Source organism: Pseudochaenichthys georgianus, chromosome 6 (assembly GCF_902827115.2).
Source record: "Pseudochaenichthys georgianus chromosome 6, fPseGeo1.2, whole genome shotgun sequence".
NCBI lineage: Eukaryota > Metazoa > Chordata > Actinopteri > Perciformes > Channichthyidae > Pseudochaenichthys > Pseudochaenichthys georgianus.
The window spans coordinates 36,342,418-36,360,390 of NC_047508.1; positions in this window are offsets into that span (position 1 = coordinate 36,342,418).

Below are 17,973 nucleotides of genomic sequence, written 5' to 3' on the forward strand. Positions count from 1 at the left end.
TCCCGATGGCCAGTCCGCCACTGGCTGTGTGTGTGTGTGTGTGTGTGTGTGTGTGTGTGTGTGTGTGTGTGTGTGTGTGCGTGTGTGCGTGCGTGCGCGAGTGAGTGTGTGAGTGAGAGTGTGAGTGAGTGAGTGAGTGTGAGAGACAGCTGCGTGTGACAGCTGCGGGCAGCAGGTACTCTGAGAGTCACGGACATTAATTCATAGATCAAAGCAGACTGGTTTACAGACTCTCCTGTTTTTTGCCAATCCGGTGCTTAAACCAATAGCTGGCCAATACCAATACCCCTGGCCGAAATGTCCATACAATTAAGTCTGACTTCAAAATATATCTCAAATAATGTATGCACTCTCATTTCCCCACGTAAACATAAAAGTCTGCAATGAAATGGTTGTCTCGTGTTCCACTTCCTCCTTGGTGCATCGGTAACTTTCTCAAAAAAAAATAAAGTCAGGATAACGGATTCGTTTCTCGTGCGCACGAGAAACGAATCCGTTATCCTGCCTTTATTTTTTTTGTCTCTCTTTTTTTTTTTTTTCCATGTCCCTTTAGGGGCTCCGTAGGATGGTACAGTCCATAGGAGGTTTTAACTGGGTTTCACTCGTACAATGACCACAACTTTGTTTCTTTTGAGTTCTTCTTTACTTTCGTTTTTGTTGTTGCAGCATGGGCGTCGCAGTCATTATAACGGCCCGTCCACACTACAGCGTCGACAGCGTCGAAAACTCCAATCTGCCCATTCATTTTCAATGGGGTGACGTCACGTTGCCTCGCTTTTTCGCCGAACTGAATTGTGGGTAGCAGAGCGGTCCGTCCCCGCCGGAGACGCCGGAGTAGCCAGCGCCAGCCAATCAAATCCCGTTTCTGAAAATCTGACAGCTGAAGCCGTAGCCAATCAAACCACGTCTAAGCTGGGAGAGATATCCCGCCGTTCATTTCTATATTTAAAAAAAAGTTGGAGGAGAAACTAACTATCGCCGTAGCGATCACCCGGTTTTGTATGACCAGACCCTCTTCACCTACCGGGATACAAACCGGAGGAACCAGGCATGGAGGGAGGTGGCAGAGACAGTGGGGGAAACTGGTAGGTTTTCGCCTGTTTGGGGATTTTATATATATATATATATATATATATATTGCTCCCATAAAATCCCCGGGGTTTTTTGCTTTGTATGTCGGGGGCGGGAGATTCATGTGATTGGTTGTTGGTCGTGTTGCTTGAATAAAATCCCTAAACTCCAGACACGCCCAGCTCCAAGCTTTTTTTGAAGCTGTAGTGTGGACGCTCCGTCACGGCGAAAAAGCGAGGCTACGTGACGTCACCCCATTGAAAGTGAATGGGCAGATTGGAGCTTTCGACGCTGTAGTGTAGACGGGCCGTAAGAGGGTGGGACAAGTCCCCCCCACTTTTTCAAATGATTAGTTTAGACCCCCACACTTACGGAGCGTCCACACTACAGCTTCAAAAATAGCTTGAAGCTGGGCGTGTCTGGAGCTTGGGGATTTTATTCAAGCAACACGGCCAACAACCAATCACATGAATCTCCCGCCCCCGACATACAAAGCATAAAACCCCGGGGATTGTATGGGAGCAATATATATATATAAACTCCCCAAACAGGCGAAAACCTACCAGTTTCACCCACTGTCTCTGCCACCTCCCTCCATGCCTGGTTCCTCCGGTTTGTATCCCGGTAGGTGAAGAGGGTCTGGTCATACAAAACCGGGTGATTTGCTACGGCGATAGTTAGTTTCTCCTACGAATCTTTTTGAAATATAGAAATGAACGGCGGGATATCTCTCCCAGCTTAGACGCGGTTTGATTGGCTACGGCTTCAGCTGTCAGATTTTGGGAAACGGGATTTGATTGGCTGGCGCTGGCTACTCCGGCGTCTCAGGCGACAGAAGTTGAACATTGTTCAACTTCTGTCGCCTGAGACGGACCGCTCTGCTACCCACAATTCAGTTCGGCGAAAAAGCGCGGCTACGTGACGTCACCCCAAAGTGAATGGGCAGATTGGAGTTTTGGACATAGATATGTCTCATAATTATTTGTGTGAACATACAAATAATTTGTGTGTAAATATGTGATTTGTAAATGTAAAACACCATTCACAAATGCATTTAAAAGATTTGCAAACTCACAAAAAAATTTGCAAGTGTAAAACGGATCTGCAAATACGCTAAATATTTTCACAAATAAAAAAAAGATCTGTGAATATCTCTTTAACATTTACAACTTTCGATCAGGCATTTGTGAATCCATTTTGTATTTGTCGACCAAAAATGCGCTTGCGGATCTCAAATCTCTGCTCGTGGATCGTATTTTTACACACACGGAATTTTGAGACATATTTTCCACCGGTCTCTTCGAAAATCTACTCGTGTCACTCGGTTATTTTCGGAAACCACGTGATTGCCCGCTGATGACGACATTTCCACATGATTTCAAAGTAAGAGCATGATGGTTTGTTTAATGCTCTGTTTTTATATTATAATGAACAGCGGAACGTTAGATGCATTTTTTATCATCATCATCATCATCATCATCATCATCATCATCATCATCATGTTATAGTGACACAGTTAGTTTGTGTTAGTTTATTGGTTCAATACAGCATATATCGAGCACTTTCGTTGATGTTGAAGTACAGGCTCTAGCCTACGCCACTTTCGGGTACCGGGGGAGCAGCTGGCAGCGGAGCAGCCCAGATAAAACTCTTTCTTCATTGTTTGTTGTGTATTCAGTCAAGCGGGTCGAAGTTACAAAGCACTTCACATCTTATTAATCGGCCTAATTTTACTTTACCAGTGCAGTAATAAAGTAATCTTTAGAAAAGCACCGTATTTAGGTTAGCCTCATAGTAAGGCTACATTAAATGTTATAATATTCATCGTGTCCTTTCTACTGTATATGCATATATTCCTGTCTATTGCTTTCATTTGTATTTAATGTTATTGTGTTTATACTTGTTTCCACACATTTCACAATTTGGGATGAATGAAGTATCTATCTATATATGATATAGAAGCGTCTCGCTGCGGGAAAAGTGCTGTCATCTGCCGGTGCGTTAAGACCACCTCAGTGTCGGATTTTGGAAACTTGATTTTGAGTTGTCTCATGGCAGTTAGGGTATAAGGGACAAACCAGGGGACTTTACTTCCTCTTGATACCGTTGGTTATTTACAAAAAAGGTCATTATTTGACCTTAAGGGATATAGGCCTACACTGTGGCCCTAAAGCAACTGCTCCATTATCTGTATCAAATGCAGACATTGATGCCACTAAATGTCATAATAAAAATAGAAAGTACTACAAATAAACTGGAATTCATTTACATCTTAAATTATGAATATATATACACAAAAAAAGGTTTAAAAATATCCAACCTTCAAATTGCTTTTTTAAATCAACACTGCTCTGCACACTTGCTAAAGAACATTTGTGTGGAAATCTCAATTCATTTGTAGGGCTGCGTGAGTATGGCCAAAAGGAGTAAATCTCACTGTAAACTATTTAATCATCACCAAATTCTGTGTTATTATGACCGATCATAACTCAGCTTTATGCAGACATACATTTAGCATGGTGTACAGGGCCGGTTCTTGGCATAGGTGACATAGGCGGTCGCCTAGGGCAACATTTTGAATGTTTGCGCTCATCCTAATGTTCGGCATTGATGTAACCATCCATCCATCCATCTTCTCCCGCTTATCCGTGGTCGGGTCGCGGGGGTAGCAGTTCCAGCAGAGAGCCCCAAACTTTCTTTTCCCTGGCGACATCAACCAGCTCTGACTGGGGGATCCCAAGGCGCTCCCAGGCCAGCGAAGAGATATAATCCCTCCACCTGGTCCTAGGTCTACCCCTTGGTCTCTTCCCAGCTGGACGTGCCTGGAACACCTCCCTAGGGAGGCGCCCAGGTGGCATCCTAACTAGGTGCCCGAACCACCTCAACTGGCTTCTTTCGACGCGAAGGAGGAGCGGCTCAACTCCGAGTCCCTCCCTGATGACCGAACTTCTCACCTTATCTCTAAGGGAGACACCAGCCACCCGGCGGAGGAAACCCATCTCGGCCGCTTGTATCCGCGATCTCGTTCTTTCGGTCATGACCCATCCTTCATGACCATAGGTGAGGGTAGGAACGAAAATGGCCCGGTAGACAGAGAGCTTTGCCTTCCGGCTCAGCTCCCTTTTCGTCACAACGGTGCGGTAAAGCGACTGCAATACCGCTCCCGCTGCTCCGATTCTCCGGCCCATCTCACGCTCCATTGATCCCTCACTCGAGAACAAGACCCCGAGATACTTGAACTCCTTCACTTGGGGTAAGGACTCATTCCCTACTTGGAGTGGACAGTCCATCGGTTTCCTGCTGAGAACCATGGCCTCAGATTTGGAGGTGCTGATCCTCATCCCAGCCGCTTCACACTCGGTTGCGAACCGATCCAGTGAGTGCTGAAGGTCGCAGACCGATGAAGCCATCAGAACCACATCATCTGCAAAAAGCAGTGGTGCAATCCTTAGTCCACCGAACTGCAGACCCCCCCCCCCACGACTACGCCTCGAAATCCGATCCATGTATATTACAAACAGGATTGGTGACAAAGCGCAGCCCTGGCGGAGGCCAACCCTCACCGGAAATGGGTCCGACTTACTGCCGAGGACCCGGACACAGCTCTCGCTTTGGGAGTACAGAGATTGGATGGCCCTGAGTAGAGACCCCCTCACCCCATACTCCCGCAGCACCTCCCACAGTAACTCCCTGGGAACCCGGTCATACGCCTTCTCCAAGTCTACAAGACACATGTAGACCGGATAAGCGTACTCCCAGGCCCCCTCCAGGATCCTTGCGAGAGTAAAAAGCTGATCCGTCGTTCCACGACCAGGACGGAATCCGCATTGTTCCTCCTCAATCTGAGGTTCGACAATCGGCCTGACCCTCCTTTCGAGTACCTTGGAGTAAACTTTCCCGGGGAGGCTGAGTAGTGTGATGCCTCTATAATTGGCACACACCCTCTGATCCCCCTTTTTGAAAAGGGGGACCACCACCCCGGTCTGCCACTCCTTCGGTACCGTTTCCGACTTCCACGCAACGTTGATGAGACGTGTCAACCATGACAGTCCCTCAACACCCAGAGCCTTCAGCATTTCCGGGCGGATCTCATCCACCCCCGGGGCTTTGCCACTGTGGAGTTGTTTGACGACCTCAGTGACCTCCCCCCGGGAGATTGACGGGGGCATTGATGTAACAACATTCATAATTAAGTCAAGGTAACACCCTTTTCACCCCGGTTACACTTTTCATTTGCCCCGTACGATGGGCGCTGTCAGTGATGAAAGTGGAGGGTGTTGGCTTATCAGGCGTCCGCAGCTCACAGCCAAAGTGGGTGTGGGATCGAGCGAGAGAGATAAATGCAATTTATGCAAACAAATATTTCCAAGGCACTCTTTTATAATTATTGGGGTAAACAGGTTTGAAATCATTTCAATGTTTACTATAGGACAGTAAACCAGACATATCGTTTAAAACTTGAGATACAAAAATATGCAGAAATAAATGTTAACTAGGTAAAATAAGATATGAATGAACAACAAAAATAAAATAAGTTGCCTTTATTTGTTATTGGCTATGGTAGGTTATTGGTTATGTTCACATATTTGGTTATTAAAATGTAAACCAATCTTTTTCATATGGGTGTTTAGAGTTCTACCCCCGGTCAGGTCTCTAGTAATGTGTGCTCAAAGTGCACCCGATTGAAGCATTTTACTTTAAATGTTCAAACATTTCTTCCTGGGGGGGGCATACCCCCGGACCCCACAAGAGGATGTGACGTCCACACCCCAATTCAAACAATACCGAATACATTTGAAGCCTTTTTGATGTATATATAATAACCAACATGTCAATACGTTTCTGTGTTTGTAGTATATTGGTCTTTTGTAGAGATTTTTCATTTATTCTATTGTGTATTCCTTGGGTACTTTTATCTTTTCTATTATACGATTGAAGTAAATGTGGGAAGCGTTTAACAACAGCCATTTACTTCAAAGATTGTTCTCAATGTTATTCTTATTTTTGTTAATCCTGGAAGAATGCCAGAAAAAAATACATTCTCTTCAAGAATAAAAAAAACATGACATCAGTAATTGTGAAAACAAATTAAATAAGTTGTTAGGTTAAATCAGGGTCGGTTTTTGGCATAGGCGACATAGGCGGTTGCCTAGGGCGCCAGATCTGGGGGGGGGGGCGCTGCGCTGGCAGCTCTGGGAGGGAAAACATTTTTTTGACTGTTTGCGCTCATCCTAATTTTCGGCCTTGATGTAACAACATTCATAATTAAGTCAAGGTAACACCCCTTTCACCCCGGTTACACTTTTCATTTGCCCTGTACGATAGATGCTGTAAGTGATGAAAGTGGGGGGTGTTGGCTTATCTGGCACCCGCAGCTCACAGCCAAAGTGGGCGTGGGATCGAGCGAGAGAGATAAATTCAATTTATGTAAACAAATATTTCCAAGGCACTCTTTTATAATTATTGGGGTAAACAGGTTTGAAATCATTTCAATGTATACTATAGGACAGTAACCAAAAATATCGTTTAAAACTTGAGAGATACACATACATGTTAACTAGGTAAAATAAAATATGAATGAACAACAAAAATAAAACAAGTTGCATTTATTTGCTATTGGCTATGGTAGATTATTGGTTATGTTCACATATTTGGTTATTAAAATGTAAACCAATCTTTTTCATATGGGTGTTTTACGGTCCGTCCACACAGCGGCGTGCGTTGCAAGCTTCACCATTCACTTTGAATGGGGTAACGTCACTTTGCTGGCGTGGCTCGCTGCAAAAGTTGAGCAATGTTCAAGTTTTGAAGCCACGGCAGAAGCGTTAGTCAATCGAATCATATGACAGTACAAGCTCTAGCCAATCAAACCGCTGCTTGTATGTCAGGGGCGGGAAATTCATGTGATTGGTTGTTGGTTGAGTTTCAGACACGCCCGCCGGGAAGCTTCAACGCACGCCGCTGTGTGGACGGCCGTTAGAGTTGTACCCCCTAGATCAGGTCTCTAGTAATGTGTGCTCTAAGTGCACCAGATTGAAGCATGTTACTTTAAATGTTCAAACATTTCTTCCCGGGGGGGCATACCCCGGACCCCCCTAGAGGATGTGATGTCCTCACCCCCATAATACTGAATACATTTGAAGCCTTTTTGATGTATATAACCAACATGTCAATACGTTTCTGTTTTTGTAGTGCATTGGTCTTTTGTAGAGATTTTTCATTTATTCTATTGTGTATTCCTTGGATACTTTTATTTGTTCTACTGAACGATTTTCTGGCAAGGGGGGGCGCCAGCTAAAATCTCGCCTAGGGCAGCAAATTGGTTAGAACCGGCCCTGATGGTGTAGGAAACGGGCTCCGTGTTACAAGACGGGTCGGGGGTTTGGCGGTACCACTGCAGACTCTCTGCACACACACACACAGCTGCAGATTCTCTGCACGAAGGAGCCACGGTGCTGCAGCTCCTGATCGGAGCAGAGACACACGTTCACTAAGCGGAACAACTATATCCTGTCACAGAGATCTGCTATTTTAAATTTTGAAGTCAACACATATCGACCCTAAATAAAGTCTATATTAAGAACGAGAGATGTTTTGACATTATGGCTTAAACAAATGACAAATGAGCGAGGGTGATGACGTCAGAGCATCGTCCTATGTGCCGGGGCTGAGCCCCGGACAGCCCCGGCCCAATTCAACCCCTGGTTAGAGGCCCTATTTTATCAGTATGTCTGGACTGCACAGACAGGTCAAATACATTAGAACAGAATTGTCCCCATTTTGTCTTTAATAGTTGAAATTAAGTCACCGAATGCAAGTAGTCGCCTTAGCTTATTTATGTGTTATGAGATGTGAATTACTGTTCAATTTAGTTGATGTAATAATCATTTGGTTTCTTTTACATTAAAAAAAAAAAAGGTCTTATGTTTTTGTTCGGGGGGAGGCCCTTTTTCCAGTTTAGAGCAATAGCCCCTCCGCCTGCCTGCCTGCCTGCCCGCCCTACTAGTTGTTTTGTTTGGAAAGGTTTTGTCATTCTATTGCTCTTTACCGGCACCTGCAGAGCACAGGACTTTACATTGTACTTACAATTTTACATTGTAACTTAGCCTGTACTTCAACATCAATGCATGTGCTCGATATATGCTGTATTGAACCAATAAACTAACACAAACTAACTGTATCACTATAACATGATGATGATGATGATGATGATGGTGATAAAAAATGCATCTAACGTTCCGCTGTTCATTATAATATAAAAACAGAGCATTAAACAAACCATCATGCTCTTACTTTGAAATCATGCGGAAATGTTGTCATCAGCGGGCAATCACGTGGTTTCCGAAAATAACCGAGTGACACGAGTAGATTTTAGAAGAGACAGGTGGAAAATATGTCTCAAAATTCCGTGTGTGTAAAAATACGATCCACGAGCAGAGATTTGAGATCCGCAAGCGCATTTTTGGTCGACAAATCAGTGTGCGAAAAAGTACACGTCCCACCGTCCGGGACGTGTTATTTACAATATCGGACAATAATTGACTTGTCCGGTGGACAAGTGACGTTTTTCGCCCCGATTTATTGACAAATTATTGATAAATTCAGTTTACAAAAGGCAGAACTCATTCGCAAATTGTCTGTGTCCGCCATTGTTCGTTTAGAAATGTTAGTTTCGGTTCTGCTTGTCGATTCATAAGGAAATGCATCTCGCCGTTTTCTGTACAGTTAGACGGGGGCGGGGCGGAGCGGGGTGGGAAGTGTAGCACAGTGGCAGGGTTGGGAAGCAAAACTCGGTTTCGAGTAGGAACAAATAACAATTGTCCGGTACCGGGATTAATAAGAGTTGTGAGGACAGGAGGCGGAGCCCCGCGGACCGCAGCTCTCTCTCTCTATGCTCCGTATCAGCTGATCGCTGCACGTTGCAGCTCAGCGTCTCTCTATCTCTCTCTTTCTACACACAGCGGATCCGCTGCCCGTTTAACAGCCTCATCGTTGTCAAACTTTCTTATGTTCTTTCTAACACGTAATGAAGGTTATTAAGCGTTTTAGCTCCTGTGTCGTTAATATTGACCGCCATTTCCTTTATGAAGTGAAGCAGCCTCCCTGTCTGTCCTCGCGCTGTCCTCACATCCCCGGACCCCCAGACTCGGAGGAGCACAGGGATGTCATGTTAGTATTGTTTATGAAGCAGGGTATAGAAAGTACATTATTGAAATGAAAATACTATTTATTTACTTTTACAAACAGTGATTAGCTGGGCAGCTGCAGCATGTGTATTGCAGGACATGTGTATGCGCTTTGAGTTGTAGAAAAGCGCTAGGCCTATAGGCTATAAATATAATAATAATAATAATAACTTTATTTGTATAGCACCTTTCATGCAGGGGATTGCAGTTCAAAGTGCTTTACATCAGTAAAAAACAAGACATCAAATCAGTGTAAAACAAGCAGCAAGAGCAAAAAGTGGGATAAAATAATTAAAAATAAAAACATGGGGAATAAAACATAGAGAAATAGTGCAATGTCAATCACAGGGAATAGTGCAGTATAATAGTGTAAAAATGCTTTGGTAAAGAGATAGGTTTTAAGCTGCCTTTTAAAAATGCCTAATGTATTGGCTTCCCTAATATTGTTGGGTAACGTGGTTTACAAAGGCTGCATCACCGATCTTCTTATGACTCTTTCTGGTGACCTCTAATAGACCTGCATCTGATGATCGCAGTGTTCTGGCGGGTGTGTAGTTTATTAGAGAGTCAGCAATGTAGCTGGGTCCTTGTCCATTTAGAGCTTTGTATGTAAGGAGAAGCACCTTCAAATCAGTTCTGAAAGTTACAGGAAGCCAGTGTAGAGTAGCTGAGACAGGACTAACGTGTTCCCTCCTTTTGGTATTCGTCAGTAGTCTAGCTGCAGAGTTTTGAATGAGCTGGAGTCTAGCTTTCTTGGGGAGACCAGTGAATAGTGCATTGCAGTCGGCTAGATATAAAAGCATGAATTATCTTCTCTGCATCATTGTGATTTATGAATGGTCTTAACTTCGCTATGTTTCTGAGATGAAAGAAAGCTATTTTGGTCACTTTGTTTAAATGGGCGTTAAAGTTCAAATCTGAGTCCAGGATGACACCGAGACTTGTCACCTCCGGTTTAATCCAAGTGGTTAAACTTCCTAGATTATTTGTTAGCATCTCTCTTTTTGAGATAATAATAATTTATTATTATTATTATTATTATTATTATTATTATTATTATTATTATTAGGCCTATGTGTTGGAGATGTGTGGTTGGACTCTGTCTCACAGGCAGGTTGCAGTGTAACATCAGAGGAGACTGGGCCAATTGTACATTCTTAAACTGCACCACTTAGAACTAACTAAATAATGCAATTATTTTTATATAATTGTATTCAATAACCGTAAGAAATTCAACAGTATGAAGTGATTTGTAAATAGGAATACAGATTTGACTTAATGTTTTCATAAATATATTTTTCTCCCAGTTTGTCATGGGACTTATTTACCCTCTCAAAGAACCGGAATCGAGAACCGAAAATAACCGGAATCGAAAAGCAGAACCGGAATCGTTAAAATCCAAACGATACCCATCCCTATGTGTGATGCAGTAACATCTTACCGCTCACTTACGTTAGCGGTGTTGTAAAAACCGTGGGAAAGTGTAAAATACGATGACGAAGAAGAAGATTCCAGTGGCCCCAATTTTTGTCCATTCTGGACAAGTGAAGAATGTATTCGGACAAGTAAATTGCCAAACTCACTTGTCCATGGACAAGTACTCTCTAAAAACTTTTTCTCACACTGCAAATACAAAATGGATTCACAAATGCCTGATCGAAAGTTGTAAATGTTAAAGAGATATTCACAGATTTTTTTTTTATTTGTGAAATAATTTAGCATATTTGCAGATCCGTTTTACACTTGCACATTTTTTGGTGAGTTTGCAAATCTTTTAAATGCATTTGTGGATGGTGTTTTACATTTACAAATCACATATTTACACACAAATTATTTGTATGTTCACACAAATAATTATGAGACATATCTATGCCCATAGGTAACCGAGGCTAACAGTGGGAGCCCAGTCTACCGACTCAACGTCACCCAAAGCGCTAGGGCACCCTAAAAAGTCCCATCAAAGTCCATATTAGACTACAGGTAACTTAAACATGATCAGTATTACTAAGTAAATAAGCATTTAACCACAACCCAATAATACATAAACAAAGCCACAAAAACCAAGTTAGCTAATACCTCTGATGAAGTGGTCGCTGCAGACACTGCATTAGACGACTCTGCTGCTCCCGACCGCAGATGTAGGTTTGAAAGCCATTTTTTCCGAGCTTCTTAAATTGCTCAGCTTTATGGACGACAACCTTCGGCACTCGGTAAAACCTCTTGTTTTTCTCTTGGCCGGATCGATTGGAAAAACCGTAAACTACACAACACACCGGCATTTTCGCAGCTAGATCCTCTGTGGAAAATTACTTCCTGACCTCCAATGGAATTTCGCGCCAAAGGAACGCAGCGGTGTGACGTCAAGTGAAACCAAGCTATGGGCAGATTGGAGCTTTCGACGCTGTAGTGTAGACGGGCCGTTACTTCTACCATGTGGAAAGTCCGTGAATCGGCCTCTCCACTCGCCGCACTTTGTAGAGCGCTGTGTCAGTGCTTCACTATCAAATCCATTCCACTTGCTTTTTGAGAGAATGCCCAAATCAATGAAACTCCATACCATGTTTTCACTGCTACTTGGTACCAAGGCAGATTCTCACATAGCGCGCGCATGTTCAAGGAGTGTTGTCATAGTTGGACAGCTCAGATCTGTTGTATGAAGCGATGCCGGTAGCGGAGGTAAGGCACACACACACCAGTGTTAATTTCGTTAACGAAAACTATGACGAAAAATGTTCGTCAACGACCTTTTTTACATGACTAAGACGAGACGATGACGAGCTAAAAATAGATTCTTGATAACGAAAACTATGACGAAATGTAAATGTAGTTTTCGTTGACGAGACGAGACGAAGGTGTTAAGGGTGGACTATCGGACATTAAAAATGCAGGATATTATTTTCCTCCAATTGTCCGTCAATTTGCACACCTCACTCACCCCCGCCCACCCCAGCTTCACTGCAGCAGCACAGGTGGTGATGATATCCAAACAGTGAAGATGACGGATTCAGCGAAAGCGCTTTTAGTCGCAAAAAAAGAATAGATATATGGACCAACTTTCTTTATAACTCGGTAGAAAATAAAACACACTGCACTGCAACTGCGGGAGAAGGAGAGACGCCATGTGGCTTCAAATTAGTTGGGAAGAATACGACTAACCTGAAGAGGCACTTGAAGGCGCACCATCCTGCTATTTATGCCACGGTAAGTTAGCTAACTGTAACGTTACATGATAAGTCGTAACTAACTCGTATGTGGTAACGCTAACTAAGCATATACATTTGCTAACGTTAAGTCTATGTTACTGGGCAGTCTGCATTTGCAAGTTGCCATTGCCAATGCAGACTGCTAGCTAGTCACTAGTTACTAGAGGCAAATGTACTAACTATCTATGTTAGCTTAGCCTTTCTTGCAAACACGTTTTCAGTTTCCGGTAGCAAATGAATGATTCTGGCAAGTTCCAGGCTAATGTTGGCTGGGCTTGCATTGCAATAACTATCTAGTCACTGCAATTATTGTGTGTTTTTTTAAGAGTACACGGCAATTTATTTGGAAAATACCTTCTTATCTCTAAGGCCAGGTAGGCATATATAATAGGCTAGTTGTATTGTATTATCACATAATTAGAATCTTCAAAATCTAAACTTGATATTATTGATATACTATATTTTAATGATACTATTACCAAAGGCATATTTTAAAGGGATTAGCCTACATTTAATTAATTGGAATTCATCTGTAGGCGTTGTAGTTCTGTATAGGGAGTAATTATGCAATCTTATTTTTCCTCACCTAGATCCCAGAGACGAGTACTCCAAAACAGCAACCTGGTGCAAAGAATAAACAGTCAACTATCCCAGCAGCGTTCTCTTCCTCAGGACCAAAATATAAAGCAGACTCGCTGGAACAAGGCACCAAAGAAAAGGTCATTGCCCAGTGGATTGGACGCACCGGTCTACCTGCCCGTACAGTTGAGGATGAGGATTTCATCCTTATGATGGAGACCTTCGATAAGAGGAGAAGTGCTTTCCTCAAACTGAATAGAGATCAGTAGGCTAAAAAGTTGTTAATGCTACTACGGATGTCTGTACTTTGTCTGTTACTTTATATGAGAGTGCACTACAGAGGTGGTTCCCTCTGATTGTTTATAAGGCCAAGTTTATTCAAGGTTTATCTTATTCTATAGGTATGTACTGTATGCACTTTCAACATTTTTATTTTATTTGTAGGTACAGAAACGTATAATGTTAAGGTGAGGGATAGTTTTATACAACAATTTATACTTTATAATTTATACAAGTTACTGCTTTGCACTGCATCTTGTGAGGGATGACCCTCTGTTCTGACAAGTTACTGACACACCATTGATAAATGTAGAGAGTCTACAATGGACTACAGTTTGAGTCACTGAGCTAACTCAAGTCTGTAATTTTCGTGATCCAAAACTTCAGGTGTCATGTCATTGTTCATCATTTATTGCTCTGTTTTGGGCATACGTGTCTTCACTTTTATTGGAGGTTTCGGAAAATAAATATAAGGCTAAAAAAAATAATGTTTTGGTTCTTGACTTTGAGTAAAGAACATTCCACTATGTTACCAGTACCACTTGTATCTATGTGTATGCACTATCCTTACCTTAGAGGATCAGCAAGGACAACACAACAGTATTGCACCAATGTGAGAGGCTAGAGATATCAAACTAACTAAGTAAAGGGTTAAGAGAGTGAAATGTTGCTTTACAAATTTCAACACTTGATACGGTCACCTTGATTCCAATTTCAGATACCTGTATTTGCCTAACTGAATTGGTTTAAAGAGAGAAAACATTTTGACTTAAAGTTAACTAAAATGTAATTTTTCATCGACTAAAACTGGACTAAAACTAGACTAAAACGTTTTGAGTTTTCGTCGACTAAAACTAGACTAAAACGTTTTGAGTTTTCGTCGACTAAAACTAGACTAAAACTATAAAGGATAGAAATGACTAAAATGTGACTAAAACTAATAACCATTTTCGTCTAAAGACTAAGACTAACTCAAAAATAGCTGCCAAAATTAACACTGACACACACCAAGTGTTCAGGACATTGTTAATACAGCGAAAATCAAAGCTGACGATCTCTTGGTTTGATATGTTTTCTCCCCCAGACAACATGGACATAAGACCTTTTTTTTCAAAGAATAGGAAAGTAAGTCTTCAGCTGGTAGCAGTTAATCAGTTAACCACAGTGATGGCGGCGGCGGCAAAAACGTCTCACTTCTGGAGAGGAGTTTCGTCTTTATGTCATGATAGAGAGATACAAATACTGAATAGTTTAGATGAGAAAAGGCATCGAAATGCCAGGTTACTAGTATTTATCATGTAAACAGGGAACATGAATAACCGATCTCTGTGCTCATGTAAACACCATGATGTCCATGTAGAGACGCAGTCAGTGTGTTTTACTGGAGCCTCAGTTCGATAAGAGATTATTTTCTGAGTTCTTTAACTTCGGTACTCTCTCAAAATGGGCATTATGTTTTAATTATACTTCTTATCATTCAGAAGCTTTTTGTGTGTGTGTTTATGTTTTACTGAGTGCTTATAGGCCATTTCCATCCCATTTAACTGTTTATTTTCTGTGCACATTACATAGACTAGCTACAATTCTACCTACTGCTTGGGACTTTGAGTCTTCAAAATGTCCAATGTCACAGACTGGGACTTACTTTAGAGTCAGTTGCATTTACATTCAGTATGACTTGTTATGATTCAATGTGAAAGAGTATACTGCTCAATAAATAATTATCACTTCACCACCTCTCTTGACATCTAGGCGCTTGAGAGTGAGTCAGAGGCAGCACACAGGGACAGTGGAGAGAGGTCCGTTGCTGAGGTGAGTGATGAAAGGGAAATGACAGTTTAGAGTAAATTGTGATGTGGACTCTCATCCCAGAATGAGAAGGAAATCAGTGGGGATATTGAACAGGAAACATTTCAGTCAAGGGGCATCATATGACCAATATAGACAGAAGAGCAATATTTATTTGAACATTTAAGTCAATGATACCATTCCTAGGTGAACTTAACATCTGTATGGAGTCAGATCAGTCTCAATATTAATAAATGCTCACGGAAGGATTCACAAATGTATTTTGCGATTTATATATAAATGACTCCACAACAATATCTCTCAATGCACGCACAAATATTTATTGTTGTCTATAAATGTACAACAAATTGGCATTTAAACTGCTTTTTATTAATTCAAAGACGGCTCTGAATTAATAATCCAATTCAATACAAAACCTTTATTTATCCAGGTAAAATCCCATTGAGCTCAATTATCTCTTTTTCAAGGGAGACCTGCAGCAGTAGGTTCCACAAGAAGACATAAAAACATAAACAACAGAACAATAAAAGGACATCATACAGCTAAATGTACAGGGATTACAATTTACATATCTAACCACATGTACAGGTACCAACAGCATCTGATTTTGTAGCATCCAACCAAGCTTTAAAAACATGTAGTGGTACTAGCTTGGTAATTTTCCATTCTTTTTGCAGACTGTTCCATGTTAGTGGAGCTGCACATCTAAAAGCTTTCTTCCCTAAGACAGTCCTAGCACTTGGCACATTTAATAAAACCACAGCATGCGATCTCAGGCAAAATATGTTTCCTTTCTTTACTACTGGATGAAATTACAAAATGTACCCATCATTTTCCTCATGCTAGTATAGCCACATAAAAGTATCAAACCACCTTATAAAATGCCCCAGAATACAGGAAATCTATTTTTGTTCGTGGGGGAGGGCCCCCACACCCCCGTTAAAAGGTCCCCCCCACATTCAGAATGCTTCCTACGCCCATGTGTTGCAGTACAGCTTATGTAGTAAAGGTTGTAAGGTAAAAAACCTTAAATAAAAAATAATTACTGTAAATACAATACATGCTTTACATATACTTTTTAACACTTGTGAATATTGTTTTACTTTCTTAATGTATTTTTATGAATTATGTTTTTAAACAGTTTTTAACTTATGAAGTCTCATTAAAAATGCAAATATAATAGACTGAATTTTTAGCAGCATGCAAACCGTTTTTACCAATCTCTCAATAAGCAAATCACATTCATTTTTAAATCAACAATCATGTTGCTTTAGCTTGAGGACATCAAACAAACAAATGACACTGAACTAGAACGCACGCCACGAACGGCAAGTTGTATGACTCTTGACTAAACACACAGTTCGTCTCTCACCGGCCGCTTCTCCAGCTTGTTATGGCTGCACCAGTGCTGCTTCTTCGACGTTTCTTCTGCTGGTTCGTTGCTGCTGCTGCTTCTGCTTCTGCTGGACGCACGCTTTTTAGTTTGTCCCTCTCCAGCTTTGATTACTGCCCTTCTTTCAGGTGCATTGCTTTTAAAAGGTGCAGCGATGCTGATTAGCAATTAGGGAATGATTTCAGACATCTGTCAATCAGCCCGACTTTTTAACCCCTTGATTTCCTGTGAGGATTTTCCAAGTTGACTTCACAGTTACCATACTCAATCTTAAAAGGAAGATTTACATTTTGAAGTGAGTTACTCACTTTCTTGCGATAAGTTACAAGGGTTAAGAAGATAGGTGTTATTCTTCTCAAATAAATGCAAGAAAGTGCTAAACGGGAAAGATAGTTTCATAAATGTGACAAATGAAATTGTAGCACTTGTGAGGTGTTATGGAAATCTAGGACCCAACACAGCTGGAGAGTACAAGTCAAAGTGATCAAAACAAATAAATGGTGAATCAGACAGAGCTTGTCTTTCTAGTTATTTATTTGAAGCTTCAAATACATGATATAATAATAAATAGACACATGTCTGACAGAGCATAGAATAGTCTGCCAGAGTGTGCGTAGTACAATGAAAAAGCAGAGGTTATATAGAAAAAGAGTGGGAATGTTATAACTCTTGTGTTCACACGGTCACATTGTTATTAGACATCTTCTGGCCTTGAGCTGTAGATAGCATAACGGTTCTCAGAGTAGGGAAGTTCTTGTGTGACTGTGTATGAGTCTCCCAGTAGCCAAAGCAGCTCTGTGGCCTTGAAGCGCGTAGAAGAAAAAGAAAACAGCACATGACATTTATGAGAAGCATTTGGTTTAAGCATATAAGGATATAATAAAAATGTCCACTACATTCTCCCCTTTTGATCATACTTGATCAATAAAAAAAACAAATGACAGGATAGACTGATATAACACATCAAATGAATACACTCCATCGCTGGTTTAAGTAAACACATCACAAATATATCATAGAAAACTGGCTGTTTTTGTGGAGGACAGACTCCAATATAATGTAAGCATAAGAGAGGAGGGTACACATGATTATATTGTAGTGTCGGAATCAGACTCTTCTGATTCTAGCTGGTCTCTCACTGTGGCGCAAAGGATTGTCTTGTAATGGAATAGCAGTATACTGAACGAAAGCTGAGGATACCATGCTGGAAACGCACTTCTTCAGTATTGGGATAATCAAACAGGTACAACTGATTAATAGGCCAAAAATGATCGCTTTCATGACGGCTAACAGGTCGTTGAGATGCAGCACGGTGTCAGTGATGTTCTTGGTGGCGTCGGGAATGTAAGTGCAACAGGAGTCACCGATCACATGACACAGCACAGGCCACCCTTTGAGGCGAACAAAAGGTCAAGAGCAAATTGGTGCTGCATGAGCATGTTCCTAGAGGCTA